This window comes from Triticum dicoccoides, chromosome 7A, assembly GCF_002162155.2.
Source record: "Triticum dicoccoides isolate Atlit2015 ecotype Zavitan chromosome 7A, WEW_v2.0, whole genome shotgun sequence".
Taxonomy (NCBI): domain Eukaryota; kingdom Viridiplantae; phylum Streptophyta; class Magnoliopsida; order Poales; family Poaceae; genus Triticum; species Triticum dicoccoides.
The window spans coordinates 625,118,903-625,138,363 of NC_041392.1; positions in this window are offsets into that span (position 1 = coordinate 625,118,903).

Genomic DNA, 19,461 nt, shown 5'->3' on the forward strand with positions numbered 1-19,461 from the left:
GGCTTTGGCATCTTTAACAGAGGGCAATCAGCAGCGAGATGCTGTGGGCGTCACAATAATCGCACAACACGACGGCATCAAAGTTCACCGAACCAAGCCGCACGCACATCACGCGGTTTTTCTTTCTTTTCTTGGACATCATGACCAGGCTGCTCGGCGAGGGGCGAGGGCTGCACCTCTACTGTTGGTTTTAGTCTCTGAATAGTACTCCTATTTGAATTAAAACAGAGTCATTTATTTCGGAACGGAGGTAGTAGCTCGGATGTCGTCTGAAACACTCAATGATTGTCGAACCCTTAAGTGTTGTTATGACTGTAATTGTACTAAGGCTTTGGATTTTTTATGTGGTTATTAGTTCTCATGAGTGGCCTCTCATCTCTAAATACAGAGCAACAGTGCACACTCAGTCACCCACACTAGAAAGTACGTAGAAACGATGTCCTCCTTGTTCAAACCACGAGGAAATGAAGATGATGGCCTCATTTAAGGTATGACATATTTGATCCAATCTTGAGTTCAATTCATTTTCAATGATACTACGTGTGTATGTCCTCGTATGTATAGCATGCTTTATTGCACGCTTTCCCAATGGAATGATATCACTGTACCCGGGGCTTACAGGGAATTGCTTGTCGACTTCTACATTAGCTAATCCTTGGAAGCGAAAGCCAGATCAAGTTATTATTTTCGAAGGTACTAAATTCCAAAACTACTACTCCCTCCGTTCATTGTTATAAGATGTTCTAATTTGTTTTTCCAAATCAAATGTATGTAGACATATTTAGTATATTTGTTCACTCATTTCAGTGGATATGTAATTCAAATCATAAAATGTCCAAAACATCTTGTAATAGTGAACGGAGAGAGTATTTGCTAATGCAAGTAAAGCTTGCAATTCCAGAATTTTTCTACTGTAAATGGATAGTTGATGCTGTATTAACCTCCATCTTACACTACTAGTCTACTACTGCTAATTTCAGGGAGGGAGTTAGCAAAAGCCAGTTACTCGAAAAATGTTAAAATGTTCTAGTAGTGATCTAAACGCTGATGGAGTAACACTTTGTCAGTAGTTTAGGTGGTCAGGAGGCTCGGCTCTCAGCCGAGAGATCGGGTTAAGTCCCAGCGACAAAATCTTTTTTACTTCAGTGCCGCTGCTCACTTTGAGTTTCACGTTCGGAGGTGGGGTGGTCTGTAGCCCTCACGTTTTGAGGGCTACAATACACCCCTCCCAACCCCCACCCTCCAACCCTCTCCTCGAGCTTTAGGTCCGCCTCTTCGGGAGGCAACGATGGAGGTTACTGGTTGAGGATGTGCCCAACAGTGACTGCCTCATGTAGCTCGCAGGTTGGGTATTTGGTTGCGCGTGAGACCACTCCGACACGACCTCCACCACCCTATATGAGATTATGATTGCACGACGTATTACTCTCCGTGCATAGGCACATATATATGATGTACAAAGGTGGGCCACAGACCTCAACTATACAAGGAACTAGGAGGCGGGCCCAATACACAATATGCACATAACACATATACTCAACACACCCCACCACCACCTCCCCCTCCCTCACAGGGGCGGCTTCAGCCCGACGGCCATGGACCTGCGTCCCCTTCCCGCATCCATGCCCGGCCGACACGGCTTTGGAACCGGCAAGCCACGGGAGCTGCGCTCTTTTCGGCCCCCTTGGCTCATTGGTTTCTCGGCATATCCGCACCTCTACCACCCTGCGGTCCCTTGGTTGGCCATCCATCCCGGTGCATCTTTGTCTCATGTACGCTCCGGGAGCTGCGCCCCCTTCTAGCTCCCTAGGCCCGTCGGCGCCCCTGCTGCTTCGGTCTCGGCTGCCCGATCTGCGCCTCCTTCCAGATCTTGGCTCACCCGGGGCTACGATCACCATCCCATCCCCGCCGCCTCCCATTCCATGCAGTCACGCATCCTCGCCCTCCTCCGGAGTTCGTGTGCCCGGTGATGCACGTCGCCTCCTTTGGCGTCGCGTGTGGATCCCCTCCCCACAGTTGCACCTCCGTCCAACGCCCAACGACCCCCTCTTCGACTCGTGTTCCAACAGCTTGGGTTCGTTTGGAATTGGCCAAGGCGAAATCCTTGCACTTTATGCTGGCAGCGGTGACACCCGCTGGTGTCGTTCCCTTCCCGGAGGCGCTGCCATGGCCGTTCTGCGACCCTCTTCGAGCATCAGGGGAAACCCTAGGTCCGAGTCCGGATCGGACGGTGATGGCGTCTCGGTGTCGCTCTCCTTCATGAAGGCGTTGTCTTGGTTGTTCGTGGCGTCCTTGGTGCCGCCTACGGAGTTTTGGTCGTCTTGTTGTTGTTTGGTTTGTTTTTCTGGTCAGCGAGTTTAGTCGTGTCTCTCCTCTCCGCTCCGGGCATCATGTTCACACATTTGTGTCCGTGTCATGTGTTGTACCATCCCATATACTCATTCTAACTTCTTCTATCAACGCAATGATACGCAATCTATGCGTATTCGTGAAAAAAAGCTTGAACAAAGCAAATGACCCTTGGTGCGCTGATTCCCCCGAGCGGTTGCTGATACGTCTCCAGCGTATCTATAATTTTTGATTGCTCCATGCTATTTTATCCACTGTTTTGGAAATTATTGGGCTTTATTATTCACTTTTATATTATTTTTGGGACTAACCTATTAACAGGAGGCCCAACCCAGAATTGTTGTTTTTTACCTATTTTAGAGTTTCGAAGAAAAGGAATATCAAACGGAGTCCAAACAGAATGAAACCTTTGGGAGCGTGATTTTTGGAACGAACAAGACCCAGGAGACTTGGACCCTACGTCAAGCAACCAACTGGAAGGCCACGAGGTAGGGGGCGTGCCTACCCCCCCCCCCAGGTGCACCCTCCACCCTCATGGGCCCCCTGTTGCTCCACCGACGTACTCCTTCCTCCTATATATACCTACGTACCCCCAAACGATCAGATACGGAGCCAAAACCCTAATTCCACTGCCGTAACTTTCTGTATCCACTAGATCCCATCTTGGGGCCTGTTCCGGAGCTCCGCCGGAAGGGGCATCCATCACAGAGGGCTTCTACATCAACATCATAGCCTCTCCGATGAAGTGTGAGTAGTTTACCTCAGACCTTCGGGTCCATAGTTATTAGCTAGATGGCTTCTTCTCTCTTTTTGGATCTCAATACAATGTTCCTCCCTCTTTTGTGGAGATCTATTCGATGTAATCTTCTTTTTGCGGTGTGTTTGTTGAGACTGATGAATTGTGGGTTTATGATCAAGATTATTTATGAACAATATTTGAATCTTCTCTGAATTCTTTTATGTATGATTGGTTATCTTTGCAACTCTCTTCGAATTATCAGTTTGGTTTGGCCTACTAGATTGATCTTTCTTGCAATGGGAGAAGTGCTTAGCTTTGGGTTCAATCTTGTGGTGTCCTTTCCCAGTGACAGTAGGGGCAGCAAGGCACGTATTGTATTGTTGCCATTGAGGATAACAAGATGGGGTTTTTATCATATTGCATGAATTTATCGCTCTACATCATGTCATCTTGCTTAAAGCATTACTCTGTTTTCATGAATTTAATACTCTAGATGCATGCTGGATAGCGGTCGATGAGGGGAGTAATAGTAATAGATGCAGGCAGGAGTCAGTCTACTTGTCTCGGACGTGATGCCTATATACATGATCATACCTAGATATTCTCATAGCTATGCTCAATTTTGTTAATTGCTCAACAGTAATTCGTTCACCCACCGTAAAATACTTATGCTCTTAAGAGAAGCCACTAGTGAAACATATGGCCCCCGGGTCTATCTTCATCATATTAATCTTCCAATACTTAGTTATTTCCTTTGCTTTTTTACTTTGCTTTTATTTTACTTTGCATCTTTATCACAAAAATACCAAAATTATTATTCTATCATATATATCAGATCTCACTCTTGTAAGTGACCGTGAAGGGATTGACAACCTCTTATCGCGTTGGTTGCGAGGAGTTATTTGTTTTGTGCAGGTACGAGGGACTCGCGCGTAGCCTCCTACTGGATTGATACCTTGGTTCTCAAAATCTGAGGGAAATACTTACGCTACTTTGCTGCATCATCCTTTCCTCTTCAAGGAAATCCAACGCATTGCTCAAGAGGTAGCAGTAGCCAGTAGCCAGCAAACACGTCGTTGTCGTTGCTGCTGGCGCAGGGCGGATGGCTCCGAGTCTCAGACGTTCATTGGCGCCGATGCGGCAACGCCGCAGTCGCAGTCCTCCTCCCGCTCCGCCTCCGCCTCCGCCTCGCGTTCTCAGCAGCGCAAAATCTTCGCCCCTGCTTCCGTTGTTTCGCCCCCGGCGGTAATCTTCCCATCTTATCTCATCTCTCTACAACCTCGGCCCGGCCTTCCATTCTAATTAACTCATGCCTTGGGTAGGAATTCGTTTACCATGGTGCCCTTGCCCGTTCTGTTTCAGGTAGATCTGACGCACTACTATTACATGCTGGGTTGGGACTCACCACCGCCGATAAGGCAATGTGCAAAAGTTACTGCTAGCATTTTTCTTCAGTAAATTACGAGGGCTTTAGCAAAACTGTTTATATTATTGGAGCGGGTACCCTCATAATCAATCCAACTGAACGTGCATGGATATTTCAAACATTAACACGTTCCAAGTAACCTTTCAGCTAAATTTATTATGGTTTCGTAGCAATGTACGAATCCTGGCTAGTATAGTTTTGGGTGGCTTGAGCGATTTTACCTGAGATCTGGGACATTCTGTAAGCACCAATTAACTCTCTCTTCGATTTAGTGTCTAGTTGCTTACAGATTCGAGACTCAAATCAAAGGAGGGGAAGAACGGAGGAACTACACACGCTAGTCACTCCTATCCTATCCAGACGGCCGAAGTCGTTCCGTCCGCCCACCCGTTACAAGTCTCACTGGGTTACTAATACACTTGTCTACTGGACCCATCCCGGCCCAAATGACCGAGCAGGCTGCTTCTGGATGCTCCTGGGCCTGGCCTTGTCGTTGCTTGCTGGTTCGCCCTGTAGCTTATCACGCCTTGTCGTTGCAGTAGCGGCAGAGTCATTGACAATCCCCCTGGAACCGAAGCAGCTTGCCCCCGGTGCCCGAGGAAAATTTTGCTTTAGCATCTCCTGGTCCTCCTAGGTAGCCATGGATTCAGGCGAACGGCTCCACTTGATCAAAACTTGAGCGATCGACTTGTTTCCCTGCTGGACCAGGCGGCGATCAAGGATTCTAGCTGGGACCTGCAAAAGTGCATCAGGGGACGACAACATAGGAAATACCTCTTGATCAGCTTTGATGTGCTTTTTAAGCAAGGAAACATGGAAGACCGGATGAACGCGGCAGTTTTCAGGCAGAGCTAGTTTATAAGCCATTGTGCCAATCTTCTCTGTAATTGGAAATGGACCAAAGTACTTGAAGGCCAATTTATGATTCGCCCGTGGAGCAATAGAAGATTGAATGTAGGGTTGCATCTTTAGAAAAACAGAGTCACCCACTTCGAATGACCTTTCAGTAGGATGCTTGTCAGCTTGTACTTTCATGCGTTGCTAGGCTCGTAGGGATTGTTGTTTAACTGACTCCATGACCACATGACGGTCTTCCAACCACTGATGAATATCAGAGCTGGCAATTGCATCTACGGTAGAAATGCCAAAGTAACGAGGTGCATGCCCATAGACCACTTCAAATGGAGAATGCCCTGTGGATGAGTGCCAATTGGAATTGTACCACAGCTCGCAAAGCGGGAGCCACTGCAACTAACGATGAGGGTGAGCGCTGATAAAACAGCGAAGATATCCTTCGACCTGTTGATTGACATGCTCCGTTTGCCCATCTGTCTGTGGATGCTGGCCTGAACTCATGCGAAGCTTGATTCCTGTTCTGTTACCAAATTCCTTCCAGAAAGAGCTAGTGAAAATTGGATCGCGGTCCGACACCAAGGACACTGGCAATACATGAAGACGATACACACGATCCAAGAAGGCCTCTGCTACTGTGCTGGCAGTGTAAGGGTGTTTCAGGGCAATAAAATGACCATACTTGGATAATTTGTCGATGACCACCAGGATACAGTTGAATTGTCGAGACGGAGGCATCCCTTCGATGAAATCCATCATCATCATTTCCCATGGTTTGGAGGGTATTGGTAGTGGTTGCAATAATCTCGGGTATGGTACTCACTCAGGTTTAGCCAGCTGGCAAGTTTCACACTGTTGCAGAACAGATCTGATCACGGTTTTCATATTCTTCTAGTAAAAGAGTTGAGAAATTCTTCTGAATGTTATAGGGAAACCAGAGTGGCCACCAGCTGAGCTAGCATGCAAGTTAACAATGATTCTATGCTGCAACTTTTCGTCTGGACCAATCCAGATCCTCTTCTCATATCTCAAGAGCCCATCATGTAATGTAAACTTCGGATTAGCATTAGGATCGATAGCTAGTTTCTGCAGAATTGCCTGAGTGGCCGTGTCAGTTGAGTAGCTTTGTAAGATCTCTTGTATCCAAGCTGGTTGAACTGAAGATATAATGTAACAGTCAGCTGTTGGGTGAGGTCTACGAGAAAGAGCATCTGCAGCTCGATTATCAGCTCCCTTCCTGTATACAATCTTATAGTTTAACCCCATCAATTTGGTAAGTTCTTTTTGCTGCCAGGTGATGTCTACTACACAACCTTCTTCTTCTAGACGTTGTTGGGCCTCCAAGTGCAGAGGTTTGTAGGACAGTAGCAAATTTCCCTCAAGTGGATGACCTAAGGTTTATCATCCGTGGGAGGCATAGGATGAAGATGGTCTCTCTCAAGCAACCCTGCAACCAAATAATAAAGAGTCTCTTGTGTCCCCAACACACCCAATACAATGGTAAATTATATAGGTGCACTAGTTCGGCGAAGTGATGGTGATACAAGTGGTATATGGATGGTAGATGAAGGTTTTTGTAATCTGAAAATATAAAAACAGCAAGGTAACTAATGATAAAAGTGAGCGTAAACGGTATTGCAATGCATTGAAACAAGGCCTAGGGTTCATACTTTCACTAGTGCAAGTTCTCTAAACAATAATAGCATAATTGGATCACATAACTATCCCTCAACATGCAACAAAGAGTCACTCCAAAGTCACTAATAGTGGAGAACAAACGAAGAGATTATGGTAGGGTACGAAACCACCTCAAAGTTATTCTTTCCAATCAATTTGTTGGGCTATTCCTATAAGTGTCACAAATAGCCCTAGAGTTCATACTAGAATAACACTTTAAGACACAAATCAACCAAAACCCTAATGTCACCTAGAAACTCCAATGTCACCTCAAGTATCCGTGGGTATGATTATATGATATGCATCACACAATCTCAGATTCATCTATTCAACCAACACATAGAACCTCAAAGAATGCCCTAAAGTTTCTACCAAAGAATCACGACGAAAACGTGTGCCAACCCCTATGCATAAGTTCATGGGCGGAACACGCAAGTTTTTCACCAAAACATACATCAAGTGAATCATGTGATATCCCATTGTCACCACAGATATGCACGGCAAGGCATACATCAAGTGTTCTCAAATCTTTAAAGACTCAATCCGATAAGATAACTTCAAAGGGGAAACTCAATCCATTACAAGAGAGTAGAGGGGGGGAGAAACATAAGATCCAACTATAATACCAAAGCTCGCGATACATCAAGATCGTGCCAAATCAAGAACATGAGAGAGAGAGATCAAACACATAGCTACTGGTACATACCCTCAGCCCCGAGGGAGAACTACTCCCTCCTCGTCATGGAGAGCATTGGGATGATGAAGATAGACACCGGAGAGGGATTCCCCCTCCGGCAGGGTGCCGGAATGGGTCTAGATTGGCTTTCGGTGGCTACGGAGGCTTCTGGCGGCGTAACTCCCGATCTATTGTGCTCCTCGATCATTTTAGGGTATATGGAGATATATAGGTGGAAGAAGTATGTCAGGGGAGCCACGAGGGGCCCACGTGGGTGGAGGGCGCACCCAGGGGGTGGGCACGCCCCCCTGCCTCGTGGATTCCTCATTGCTTCCCTTACGTCGACTCCAAGTCTCCCGGGTTGCTTTCCTTCCAAATATAAGTTCCGTGAAGTTTCAGGTCAATTGGACTCCGTTTGATTTTCCTTTTCTGTGATACTCTAAAACAAGGAAAAAAAACAGAAACTGGCACTGGGCTCTGGGTTAATAGGTTAGTCCCAAAAATAATATAAAAGTGTATAATAAAGCCCATAAACATCCAAAACAGAAGATAATATAGCATGGAGCAATCAAAAATTATAGATACGTTGGAGACATATCAGCATCCCCAATCTTAATTCCTGCTCGTCCTCGAGTAGGTAAATGATAAAAACAGAATTTTTGATGCGGAGTGCTACTTGGCATAATTTCAATGTAATTCTTCTTAATTGTGGTATGAATATTCAGATCTGAAAGATTCAAGACAGAAGTTCATATTGACATAAAAATAATAATACTTCAAGCATACTAACTAAGCAATCATGTCTTCTCAAAATAACATGGCCAAAGAAAGTTCATCCCTACAAAATCATATAGTTTAGTCATGCTCCATTTTCATCACACAAGAATGCTCTCATCATGCACAACCCCGATGACAAGCCAAGCAATTGTTTCATACTTTAGTAATCTCAAACTCATAAACCTTCACGCAATACATGAGCGCGAGCCATGGATATAGCACTATGGGTGGAATAGAATATGATGATGGGGGTTATGTGGAGAAGACAAAAAGGAGAAAGTCTCACATCAACGAGGCTAATCAATGAGCTATGGAGATGCCCATCGATTGATGTTAATGCAAGAAGTAGGGATTGCCATGCAACGGATGCACTAGAGCTATAAATGTATGAAACCTCAACAAAATAAACTAAGTGGGTGTGCATCCAACTTGCTTGCTCACGAAGTCCTAGGGCACTTGAGGAGGCCCATTGTTGGAATATACAAGCCAAGTTCTATAATGAAAAATTCCCACTAGTATAAGAAAGTGACAAAACAAGAGACTCTCTATCATGAAGATTATGGTGCTACTTTGAAGCACAAGTGTGGCAAAGGATAGTAGCATTGTCCCTTCTCTCTTTTTCTCTCATTTTTTGGGGGCCTTCTCTTTTTTTATGGCCTTTCTCTTCTTCTTTTTTGGGCCTTCTCCCTTTTTTTATGGCCTTTCTCTTTTTTTTGGCCTTCTCTTTTTTTATATATTCCTCACTTGGGACAATGCTCTAGAAAATGATGATCATCACACTTCTATTTATTTACAACTCAATGATTACAACTCGATACTAGAACAAAGATGACTCTATATGAATGCCTCCGGCAGTGTACCGGGATATGAAATGAACCAAGAGTGACATGTATGAAAGAATTATGAACGGTGGCTTTGCCACAAATACTATGTCAACGACATTATCATGCTAAGCAATATGACAATGATGAATGTGTCATGATAAACGGAATGGTGGAAAGTTGCATGGCAATATATCTCGGAATGGCTATGGAAATGCCATAATAGGTAGGTATGGTGGCTGTTTTGAGGAAGATATAAGGAGGTTTATGTGTGAAAGAGCGTATCATATCACGGGGTTTGGATGCACCGGCGAAGTTTGCACCAACTCTCAATGTGAGAAAGGGCAATGCACAGTACCAAAGAGGCTAGCAAGGATGGAAGGGTGAGAGTGCGTATAATCCATGGACTCAACATTAGTCATAAAGAACTCACATACTTATTGCAAAAATCTACAAGTCATCAAAAACCTCATCACTACGCGCATGCTCCTAGGGGGATAGATTGGAAGGAAAAGACCATCGCTCGTCCCCTACCGCCACTCATAAGGAAGACAATCAAATAACACCTCATGTTTCAAATTTGTCACATAATGTTTACCATACATGCATGCTACGGGACTTGCAAACTTCAACACAAGCATTTCTCAATTTCACAACTACTCAACTAGCACGACTTTGATATTATTACCTCCATATCTCAAAACAATCATCAAGCATCAAACTTCTCTTAGTATTCAAAACACTCATAAGAAAATTTTACTAATCTTGAATACCTAGCATATTAGGATTTATTTAAGAAAATTACCATGCTATTTAAGACTCTCAAAATAATCTAAGTGAAGCATGAGAGATCAATAGTTTCTATAAAATAAAGCCACCACCATGCTCTAAAAAGATATAAGTGAAGCATTAGAGCAAATGACAAACTACTCCGAAAGATATAAGTGAAGATCAATGAGTAGTCAAATAATTATGCAACTATGTGAAGACTCTCTAACATTTAATAATTTCAGATCTTGGTATTTTATTCAAATAGCAAGCAAAACTAAATAAAAATAAAAAGACGCTCCAAGCAAAACACATATCATGTGGTAAATAAAAATATAGCTCCAAGTAAAGTTACCGATGAACGAAGACGAAAGAGGGGATGCCTTCCGGGGCATCCCCAAGCTTAGGCTCTTAGTTGTCCTTTAATATTACCATGGGGTGCCTTGGGCATCCCCAAGCTTATGCTCTTGCCACTCCTTATTCCATAGTCCATCGAATCTTTACCCAAAATTGAAAACTTCACAACACAAAACTTAACAGAAAACTTGTAAGCTCCGTTAGCGAAAGAAAACAAAACACCACTTCAAGGTACTGTAATGAACTCGTTCTTTATTTATATTGGTGTTAAACCTACTGTATTACAACTTCTCTATGGTTTATAAACTCTTTTACTAGCCATAGATTCATTAAAATAAGCAAACAACACACAAAAAACAGAATCTGTCAAAAACAGAACAGTCTGTAGTAATCTGTAACTAACGCAAACTTCTGGAACCCATAAAATTCTCAAATAAATTGATGGACCTGAGTAATTTATCTATTAATCATCTGAAAAAATAATTAACTAAATATCACTTTCCAAATAAAAATGGCAGCAATTCTCGTGAGCGCTAAAGTTTCTGTTTTTTACAGCATGATCAACAAGACTTTCCCCAAGTCTTCCCAAAGGTTCTACTTGGCACAAACACTAATTAAAAGCATAAAACCACATCTAAACAGAGGCTATATGAATTATTTATTACTAAACAGGAACAAAAATCAAGGAACAAAAATAAAATTGGGTTGCCTCCCAACAAGCGCTATCGTTTAGCGCCCCTAGCTAGGCATGATGATTTCAATGATGCTCACATAAATGATAAGAATTGAAACATAAAGAGAGCATCATGAAGAATATGACTAGGACATTTAAGTCTAACCCACTTCCTATGCATAGGGATTTTGTGAGCAAACAACTTGTGGGAACAAGAATCAACTTGCATAGGAAGGTAAAACAAGCATAACTTCAAAACTTTAAGCACATAGAGAGGAAACTTGATATTATTACAATTCCTACAAGCATATATTCCTCCCTCATAATAATTTTCAGTAGCATCATGAATGAATTCAACAATATAAACAGCACCTAAAGCATTCTTTTCATGATCTACAAGCATAGAATTTTTATTACTCTCCACATAAGCAAAATTCTTCTCATTCGGAATAGTGGGAGCGTCATAAGAGACTCGAATACTATAAATTGTTTCCACATTAAAAGAGTAATGTTCAGAGAAGGGGTAATCATAATCATGACAAATTTTATAAATATAATCACTACTTTTTATAGCATAAGTATCATCACAATAATCATCATAGGTAGGAGGCATGCTATCATCATTATAAATTTGCATATCAAAACTTGGGAGACTAAAAATATCATCTTCATTAAACGTAGCATCCCCAAGCTTGGGACAAACATTAATTGCAGCAAATATATTCTCAAAAACATCATCTTCATTAAACATAGCATCCCCAAGCTTGGGCCTTTTCATATCATAAGCATAATCACTCTCATCATTAATAGTATGGATAGCACCAATAGTATAGCAATTATCATATTCTTCCAAGCAAGTGCCAAAAAGATTTTCAAGATCATAAGAACTATCATTATCTTCCACAATTATATTTTCATGAGGCACAATAGTAATAGGAGCAGCATTATTTGGGAGAGATGTCTTTTTACCTCTCTTCCTTTTTCTTTTCTTCTTCTTCACCACATCATGTGTGGGTTCAATCCTCTTTTTGAAGCTCCTTATTAATGAGATTGGTTGAATAGGAGGCTCCTCCTTGTTACCTAATTCATCATAAGAAATAATAGAAGGGTATTGGGAAGTCTCTTCCCTTTCATTAGTATTCTCTTCATCTTCTATTTGTTTTCTTTTCTTTATGTAGTTGGCAATATAAGGATTTTCCATGCAATTCACCGCACAATACATATAAATTTCCTCTAGATCAAATTGAAGAACTCTATCAAGGGCAAATTTTGGAATATCCTTAGTTATACGTTTCATTTCTTCATAACCCAAGAGCAAACTAAGTTCATTATGATGTGCAACAGAAATCAAGTCATCACAATTTTTGGATGCGATACGATCATGAAACAATTTGCATTGGGTACTGAAATGATCGTGTTCATTGCAAAGTTCACAAGTACGGCTAAGAAAATTCAAATTTTCAGCACAAACTTCTAGCCTTTCTTGCAACCATTTAGTTTCTAAATGCTTATGCCTCTTGCAATATCTATCTTCCCTATTTGGTGTATACTTGCAAACCCAATGCACTCCACAAAAATTGACATGTTTATAGGAGACATTTTCATCATAACTAGTGCAATCATCATTAGTACCATGGATATTCAAGGAGTTCATACTAACAACATTGCAATCATGCTCATCATTCAAAGATTTAGTGCCAAACATTTTAATGCATTCTTCTTCTAACACTTTGGCACAATTTTCCTTTCCATCATACTCACGAAAGATATTAAAAAGATGAAGCGTATGAGACAAACTCAATTCTATTTTTTATAGTTTTCTTTTATAAACTAAACTAGTGCTAAAACAAGAAACAAAAATATTCGATTGCATGATCTAAAGATGCACCTTCAAGCACTCACCTCCCCGGCAACGGCGCCAGAAAAGAGCTTGATGTCTACTACACAACCTTCTTCTCGTGGACATTGTTGGGCCTCCAAGTGCAGAGGTTTGTAGGACAGTAGCAAATTTCCCTCAAGTGGATGACCTAAGGTTTATCATCCGTGGGAGGCGTAGGATGAAGATGGTCTCTCTCAAGCAACCCTGCAACCAAATAACAAAGAGTCTCTTGTGTCCCCAACACACCCAATACAATGGTAAATTGTATAGGTGCACTAGTTCGGCGAAGAGATGGTGATACAAGTGGTATATGGATGGTAGATAAAGGTTTTTGTAATCTGAAAATATAAAAACAGCAAGGTAACTAATGATAAAAGTGAGCGTAAACGGTATTGCAATGCGTTGAAATAAGGCCTAGGGTTCATACTTTCACTAGTGGAAGTTCTCTCAACAATAATAGCATAATTGGATCACATAACTATCCCTCAACATGCAACAAAGAGTCACTCCAAAGTCACTAATAGCGGAGAACAAACGAAGAGATTATGGTAGGGTACGAAACCACCTCAAAGTTATTCTTTCCAATCAATCCGTTGGGCTATTCCTATAAGTGTCACAAACAGCCCTAGAGTTCGTACTAGAATAACACCTTAAGACACAAATCAACCAAAACCCTAATGTCACCTCAAGTATCCGTGGGTATGATTATACGATATGCATCACACAATCTCAGATTCATCTATTCAACCAACACATAGAACCTCAAAGAGTGCCCCAAAGTTTCTACCGGAGAATCACGACGAAAACGTGTGCCAACCCCTATGCATAAGTTGATACGCACATTGCAACGTCTAGAATATTATCAAGTGCGGCTGCTACTAAACTCGAACCAACTAAGGTGAGCAAGGAGAGTCTATTCGAGTTTGCTGGTACAATTATAAGTTGTCCAGATATATTGCACACCGGCAGAGATGGCAAGGAATGTTTGCTATGCGGTCCAGGTATTCGTGCCGCGAAGATGGGTGCACGTCAAGCTGGTAATTTGGACAACAAATTGATGTGTAGACGTGCTTGTATAAATCTTGTACATGCACATACACAAGGAGATATAAGAGAATCGCAGAAGCCATGTGAGCCATGTCCATATATTAAGCCAATATATCAATTTGGTTTGATAAATAAAAGGAAGTCAGATCCTTTCCAGAAGTATATGCTCATCACGGCAACAAACTTGAGATTATGGAGGAACCCATACGTGGCAAGGTGTAGCCGAACTTTCGTACACCTCCCCGATGGATTAAAAAAGGGACGATGGAGTTGCACGTTGGGTCCTAATTACATGGAGAATAGTGTTTTATTTTAAAAATAGGAAGTATATCTTCTTGTTAGCTAGTAGTTTTCCTTGTGCTAATTGTGTGCCATATAAATTGTGATGGCAAGTTGTACTAGTTACGTACTACTTAGGAGTCTAGGTGGTGTGGGCCTTAGGCCATGCGTTGGTTATATAAAAGTGGATGGCGTCCATGTAACAGGGAGATGAGTTTGGAGTTTATTGATGAGTTATGAATAACACAGTAAAACGTCCAGGTTTTGGACGGCCATATCTTGTGTACCATCAGTGATTTTCCCATCGTGGAAATTTACTAGCGACGGAGGGTTGATCATTACATCGACGCCTACATGCTGATCCAAGGGGGTCATTATTTTCATTCGTGTATTTTTGTACGTGGGTGAAAATTATCCTGGAGGTTGCGAGGAGGAACAGGGGGACAAACTGTTGATCAAGCATCGTCGTGAAAGATCGGGACATCTATACGCGCAAATTAACGTCTCGCTAGTCCGTGCTTCATCATAAGTTCATGGGCGGAACCCGTAAGTTGGTCACCAAAACATACATCAAGTGAATCACGTGATATCCCATTGTCACCACAGATATGCACGGCAAGACATACATCAAGTGTTCTCAAATCTTTAAAGACTCAATCCGATAAGATAACTTCAAAGGGGAAACTCAATCCATTACAAGAGAGTAGAGGGGGAGGAGAAACATAAGATCCAACTGTAATAGCAAAGCTCGCGAAACATCAAGATCGTACCGAATCAAGAACACGAGAGAGAGAGAGAGAGATCAAACACATAGCTACTGGTACATACCCTCAGCCCCGAGGAAGAACTACTCCCTCCTCGTCATGGAGAGCACCAGGATGATGAAGATAGCCATCGGAGAGGGATTCCCCCTCCGACAGGGTGCCGGAATGGGTCTAGATTGGCTTTCGGTGGCTACGGAGGCTTCTGGCGGTGGAACTCCCGATCTATTGTGCTCCCCGATCGTTTTAGGGTATATGGAGATATATAGGCGGAAGAAGTACGTCAGGGGGCCACGAGGGTGGAGGGCGCGCCCCCCTTCCTCGTGGCTTTCTCGTTGCTTCCCTTACATGGACTCCAAGTCTCCCGGGTTACTTTCCTTCCAAAAATAAGTTCCGTGAAGTTTCAGGTCAATTGGACTCCATTTGATTTTCCTTTTCTGTGATACTCTAAAACAAGGAAAAAAACAGAAACTGGCACTGGGCTCTGGGTTAATAGGTTAGTCTCAAAAATAATATAAAGGTGTATAATAAAGCCCATAAACATCCAAAACAGAAGATAATATAGCATGGAGCAATCAAAAATTATAGATATGTTGGAGACGTATCACCAGGCTGTATGCAATCGTTGTTCTGTCAAGATGACCAAGGCTCTCTGATCAGTGATTATCTGAAATTCTTTGAGTTGCAAATATGAGCGCCACTGTTCTATAGCTAGCAAGATTGCCAAGAACTCCTTTTCATACACTGAGAGAGTCTGATTGCATGGGCCCAATGCCTTGCTGACAAAAGCAAGAGGATGCCCTTCCTGCATTAAAACTGCTCCAATACCACAGTCACTAGCATCTATCTCAATGATGAACACTTTTTGGAAATTTGGCAAGGCCAAGACTGGGGTAGTTACTAATGCATCTTTAAGAGTTTGGAAAGCTGTTTCTTCTATGCTAGTCCACACAAAGATGGTACCCTTGCGCAGAAGATTGGTCAGGGGTTTTGCAATCACACCAAAATGGCGAATAAATTTTCTGTAGTATCCTGCCAATCCCAAGAAACTTCTGACTTCCTTAACAGAAACAGGTGTTGGCCATTGTTCAATAGTACTGATCTTCTCTGGGTTTGTTGACACACCATCTTTGCTAATGATGTGGCCCAGGTAGAGTAATTTTTGAGATGCAAACTCACACTTGGACATTTTGACATACCACTGATCTCTCCTTAGCACCTGCAGTACTCTTTTGACATGCTGGAGATGTTGTTTCAGAGTCTTACTGAAAATAAAAATATTATCGAAGAATACTAGCACAAAATATCTCAACATTTTTGGTTCCTGAGATAATGTGACATTCATTGCTCCCTGGAATGTGTTAGGTGCACCAGTAAGACCATAGCCCACCACTCTGAATTCAAAGTGACCATGATGTGTTTTAAAGGCAGTCTTATATTCTTCACCAGGAGCTAGTCTGATTTGATGATATCCATCCCTAAGATCAAGCTTGGTGAACTATTGAGCTCCATGCAGTTCATCCAGGAACTCATCAATTACTGGCATAGGAAAATTTCCTTTAATAGTGATTACATTCAGATGTCTGTAGTCCACAACCAATCTCCAAGTATGATCCTTATTTTTGACCAACAGAATGGGAGAAGAGAAGGGGTTGTTACTTCTTATAATCACTCCAGAGTCAAGCATTTCCTAAATTTGTTTTTCAACTTCATCCTTTAATTCAGGGGCCAATCTATATGGTTTGAGAGAAAATGGCCTAGCACCTGGTATAGATGAATAGAATGATCACATGCTCTTTCTGGTGGAAGTCCAACTGGAATTGAAAAAACATCTTTATATTCCTCAACCAACTCCTGAATTTCTGGTAGTATCTTAGATGCATTTTCCTCAGTTACTACTAACAGTTCAATGATGGTGTAAGCAAATTCTACTGGTGCTATTCCTTGCAATGTTACTGTTTTTCCATTTACAGCAAATGTCATCCACTTTTGTTCCCAGACAACTATCATTGGACTATACTTTGATAACCAGTCCATTCCCAAAATTCCATCATAACAACTGAGGGGTAAAACTCTGAGATCATGTTCAAACAGATTTCCCTGCACTGACCACTGACACTGGGGAATGTAACTGCAGCAGCTCATAATTCCTCCATTTGCAACTCTGACCTTGATTGCTGTACATTTCTGCAGGCCTGGTAGTTTTGCAGCAGTGGCAGTATCTACAAATGAGTGAATACTACCAGAGTCAACTAAAAAGTTTTCTACTATCCATTAATATCAACCATCAGTTGGAATGCCTTGCTCTTGGATGATTTTCCTTCTGCAGCTTCTGATAAGGCCATAAGATTTACTTCCTCATCGTCAGTTTCTGAACCATTACTGCTAGTGCATTGGAAAAATTTCACCATTTCCTGCACAACATGTAATGAAACTGCTTGTTTACATTGATGATCTCTGCTCCACTTTTCTCCACACATGAAGCACAGACCCTTTGCCTTGCGATATGCTCGAAGAGCAGCCCATTTATCTTCTCCAACAGTTTGATTATGTGTTTCTGAGGATTTGGTGGGCAATGCCTTCTGTTGAATCACTGCCGAGGTTGACTATTGTCTCCTGACAGCATGACTCACTTGTGGAGAAGAGCTCATCAGTGATTCATGCAGAAGTGCCAGATTGTACGCTGCATCCAAGTCTTGGGGCTGATGTAGAGCAACCATCACTCTGACTGTAGAATTTAACCCATCAATGAACTTGGTAACATAATGAACAGACTCGGGTACTGCTTCATAAGCTGACAATTGGTCATATAATTCAGCGAACTGCTCCACATACTCCTCTACTGTGCCAACTTAAGATATACTGTGAAATTTGTGCACCAGCGCCTGATGCTGATTGCGACCAAAACGGCACTGCAACAACCTGCATAATTCCTCCCACAATGCATCCGAAACCCTGTGCTGCATAGATTCCAGCCATCGAGCTTCCGGCCCTTCAAACATGGTGGAGGCAAACTGTATCCATAATTGATGGGGCGTTCCACATATGCTGAAATAATCCTCACATCTTGTTTTCCATAGTCTCGGATTGGTACCATTGAACCGAGGCAAATCAATGCGAGGACAAAACCGAATTGCTCAGTATTCTCTCGATGGAATTCAGAGTAGCGAGATGACTGGACTGGGTTGAGCTCCGATCTCATACCTCTAGCTGGGGGAGGAACGTAAGGAGCATGATCCTTTCCCTTAACAGGTGGAGCTGAGCGGCTGCCCTCCGCACCTCCCTCGATACCGCCCACCTGGACCGGACTGGCTTGCTGGCGGCTACCCATGGACGACGAGGTAGCGGTCGGCGGTCGCTCCATTCCGGCACGGATCTCGTCCATGTCGACCCCGATCGACATCTTGAGGTCGTCGATCCGCGTCGTCAGATCGCCCATGATGGAGCGCATCGACTTGGATGCCTCCTCATCCTACCGCTTGAACTCCACGTCAAGGGACTCCGCCAAGTCGGCCTTGAGGAACTCGTACACCGCCTTCGTCGACGGCGACAAGCTCTCCATGATTTCTCGGCGACGACGCACCGCGAATCTCGTCGCATGCGGGTGGTGGCTCGAAACTTGTTGCGCCAGGATCTGTAGCTCTGATGCCAATTGTAAGCACCAATTAACTCTCTCTTCGAGTTAGTGTCTAGTTGCTTACAGATTCGAGATTCAAATCAGAGGAGGGGAAGAACAGAGGAACTACGCACACCAGTCACTCCTATCCTATCCAGCCGGCCGAAGTCGTTCCGTCTGCCCACCCGTTACAAGTGTCACTGGGTTACTTATACACTTATCTACTGGACCCATTCCAGCCCAAATGACTGAGCAGGCTACTTTTGGATCCTCCTGGGCCTGACCTTGTCGTTGCTTGCCGGTTCGCCTTGTAGCTTATCACGCCTTGTCATTGCAGTAGCAGCAGAGTCGGTACTTCTGGTCGTTGCAATTTAGATTGATTTGGTAGTTTCCTGTTTTGAGGCTTGCATGCGGTGTCCCGGTGTTGTGATTTGCATGCGTCCAGCCCGATCCTGATGTGTACATGTACCTATTTTGGTGGGTTCTACATAATCTACATGGCGGTTAGGCGGTGTCTGTTGTTTTTACGATGGCTCTGTGCATCGATGTTTCTCGGCGCAGTCAATACTTCTGGTCGTTGTTGTGCTCGATACTTCGGATGGGCTGGATTGCTATAAATATGGGTTTGCCGTCTCTCTGTTTCCTCTGCCTTATGGAGCGGGTCATGGTGAATGGTGATTCATGTCGAGGTGGTGCCCGCCACTGGGGCCGTCCGTCCTCCCTGACCTCGTTGCCGCTGGCCCATGCCTTGCCGGAGACCCAAC